Here is a 3,918-nt window from a genome sequence, read left to right on the forward strand (position 1 = left end):
AGGAGCTGAAGGGTTTTGTAACTCATAGGAAGAACAGCAATATCAACACATCAGACACACCATATATCCAAGGAATTAAATACAAAACAACGAGTACACATGGAGTCTTCATGCATATGTAGCAGAGGATGCTATTACTGGATATCAATGGGAGGAGAGGCCCTTGGTTCTGTGAAGGCTTGATGCCCCAGAGTATGGGAACACTATGACAGGGAGGGAAGGTGGGAGTGGGTGATTGGGAGAGCACCCTAACAGAAGGATGGGGAGGGAGGACGTGATATAGGGTGTTTCAGGTGGGGAACCAGGAAAGGGAATAATATTTAAAATATAAATAAATAAAATATCATGGGTTGGGGATTTAGCTCAGTGGTAGAGCGCTTGCCTAGCAAGCGCAAGGCTCTGGGTTCGGTCCCCAGCTCCAAAAATGAAAAAAAAAATAACTAAAATGTCCAATAAAAAAGAGTAAAATAAAATAAAAATTAAAATAAAATGTGAAAAACTATTACTAACAATAATGCAATGGACAAGGTTTGTTCTAAATTATTGTTGGAATAAGTGTTAATTTCCATATTTATTATGGACATCAGCATGTAAGTCTTTAAATAAAAAGCTAAGAATACAACTATTAGATCTATAGTGACACATGCCTTTATTACTCTGACTCTAGAAATTCAGACAAATTATTTCCTTTGAGTTCAAGTCCAGCCTTCCTATATTTAGAGCTCTAAATGTGCCAAAACTACACAGTAAAATCCTATCTAAATAAATACATAAATAAATAATTACTAAACTAGCCATAGAATTACCATGTAACTCAGCTATAAAACACTTGAGCATCACCATAATAAATGAAAAGGACTGTATATCCTACTGGAAATACCCTTGCACATTCTCCTTTATTCATCTTGTATTTGCAATAGTTAACAGGAAATATAACCAGTCTTGATGTTCATCAACTGTTGAATGAATAAGGAAAACATGTTTGATTCTTAAAGAAAATTTTCTTGAGAAGATTTTAGGCATAGAGGAAAAAAAAGACCAACTATGCATTCTACCTCTACAGATTATATATATACTTTATTTATGTAAAGTTTAACTGAAATTCTCTTTTGTTTTTCTAAAATCTTCAGTTTATACTATCTCACTAACCTCTATGACCTTTTCTGTTTGGTAAATGTAAGTTTTGGATTATTACCTTGAATTTGCTATACCTTTCTGCTTAAATGTTTACATGCTTTTTGTCATGTACAGTAAAAGATGTACATTTCATCTCTGTATCAGGGCAGAACTGTTCTCTCTGTTCTTTCTCATATTTCTACTGGTCTACAGATTTCTTTGTTTGGCTTGATAATTGTATATCTATATCTATATCTATATCTATCTATCTATATCTATCTATCCATATCTCTCTCTATATATATCTATAATTTAACTGAGTCTTAAGCATGCAATTTCATAATAATTTGACTAATTACTGACAAATATTTGATGTTTATTTATTTTATCTATGTGTGTTCACACACTCACTTTAATATGTCCTCTCTCCATGTTTCTCTCTGTCTCTCTGTCTCTGTTAATTTCTGTCTCTCTGTCTTTCACTTCCTCTTTCTCTCTCTTTGTGTATGTGTGTATTTTTACATGAGTTCAATACAGGTAGTTTGTTGTTATGCAAATAACAGAGGTGCTCAGAACCAAATGTGGGAAATCTAGCAAAGCATGTACTTTTACCTTCTGAACGATCTACTCAAATTACTTACAAACTATTGATTTAGAATTGCTACAGTCATATCAAAAACATCCATAATTATTATTTACATAGATTCTATTTTGGCAAAAATACAGTTGAAAACTTGATTTTTTTTCATTGTGAAAAAACCAAGAGAATATATATGTGTGTGTGTGTGTGTGTGTGTGTGTGTGTGTGTGTATACACATGTAGAATTCATATTAGATTTTGTGTTTATGCCTAAAAACTTCTCCAGATATTTTTAAAAATGAAACTAGTTTTCATTATTCATTCAAAAATTGATGATTGTTAAGAAGTATTTTTGCAGCTAAGGAATTTCTCTAAAGCAGTAATTTCTTCCAAAGAACCAAAACAAAAACCAGGTAATGACATAAATCTATATGATGTATGCACTGGAGTTTTGCCTTTTCTATCACACTAGATTAAATTGACTTGTCCAAAGTATCGTTTAATCACAGCCTGGAATGCCCCCAAATTAACTGTTTTCCTCTCATGTCCATAAGGACATGGACCAGCTTCTTTCTCCTGCTCTCCCATGTAACCACACCTCCACTCAGAACCCTACTCAGAACACCGAGTCCCCTAGGAGTTAAGTCTTCCCTTCACTGAAAGTATGTGAAGAGAAAATAACAAACAATTTTTTGCATGAAGGCACTAGAGTACTTGGATTAAAGACTCGGTACAGAAAGTCAATGCTGGGTTCTCCCTTTCCTCATCTGTGTCAAGTTTCAGGTCCCTAACACAAATTGGTGACCCCCACAGATTTGCTTCAGAGCATCTGTATGTAATAAAAGAAAGCACATTCGTAAATCTCTGTTTCTACCTCTTTTCCCATCATGTGTGTCTACCTCACATTCTTAAGAGAATGATAGATGTAAACCATCTTTTGTTGAGCTTCATCAGATTGATTCTAATCTGGCTCTACTGTGAGGACAATGTGATCTTTAAACTGCAATCTTACAATGCTGTCCAACCTTCACAACTTTTTACTTGGGTCCATCATCTCCGTTTCATTTCCCACATTGAAAGATGGGAGTCTGTGCATGATGAAGTCCCTCATAGCTGATGACCACAGTTTTTTCTGCCCTTAAACTGGTCTGCAAGAGTTCTTTGAAAGCCGCTTAGCTTCCTTGTTACATCAGCTAGGGTTTCCACATACATGAGCATCCACAGGGCTATTCTAGCCCTTAGTGCTACATCTTCCTTGGCAGAGACTAATATTTGTCCCAAAATGGAACCCAAAAGGCAATCTCCCCATGAATTATTCAGGTAGGTATTAATAGTCAGGTGAATAGATTGGGCAAGCCTGAAGGAGTTTCTGCCTGATGAATGGTCCCTCTGGTCAAGTACAACAAATCACCAGGCTTTAGCAGGAAGTCATGAGTTGGTGTGCTAATCCAGTCCTCAGGATCCACACTGTACTCATGTGCCATGAGTAGAGCAATAATTGAAAAAAAAGCATAAAATTAAAATTGAGTAATGAATAATCACATTTTGAATAATCATAATACTGTAACCCTATTAATAAGGGATAAAAATCATTTTAATATAAGACTGACTTACCTTAGCATGTCTAACATTATAAAAATTATATATCATAAAGGGTTTTGACCATTTAAATTATATATTTAGAAAGCATTGAAAAGTAAGTGGATTGATAGGGAAGCATACACTATTTACTTCCAGTTTTAGGAATTTCAAAATATATTGTGGAACTCTTTGGTAGGATTAGAAGGATTAAGAGGTTTGGCTTGTTGGAAGAACTATGCAGTAGGGGTAGAGTTAAAAGTTTACAAAAGTCCATGCCCAACCCAGTGTTTCTTACTTTCTCTGTTTCGGCTTGTGAATTAGCATAAAGTTCTTAAGTACTGGTCCAGTGGCATGTCCTCTTACATGGTCTCTTCCATAATCAAAATGATCTAATCTTTGAAACTATAAGCAAGATTCCAGCTAAATGCTTTCTTATATAAGAGATGCCTTAGTCACGGTGTTTTTTCATAAAAATAGAATAGTGACATTAGGGAAGGTCTCCTACAGTTTGAAAGTTAAAAATTGGTTATTTATTTATATTTGTGTTTCTTTACATGTACATTTACACATCCATTTTCTCCTTCTATGACAAGACTCTTAGAATTGAATGTAATATCATTCAATAAGCATGAAATGTTGAT

At 34.5% G+C, this 3,918-nt stretch overlaps 1 pseudogene; it reads right to left on the reverse strand.

The window, feature by feature from the left end:
• Positions 1-2,401: 2,401 nt before the first annotated feature.
• On the reverse strand, positions 2,402-3,180 carry LOC116894406 (annotated as a pseudogene).
• Positions 3,181-3,918: the final 738 nt, after the last annotated feature.

The sequence above is a fragment of the Rattus rattus genome, chromosome 2 (assembly GCF_011064425.1).
Source record: "Rattus rattus isolate New Zealand chromosome 2, Rrattus_CSIRO_v1, whole genome shotgun sequence".
Taxonomy (NCBI): Eukaryota; Metazoa; Chordata; class Mammalia; order Rodentia; family Muridae; genus Rattus; species Rattus rattus.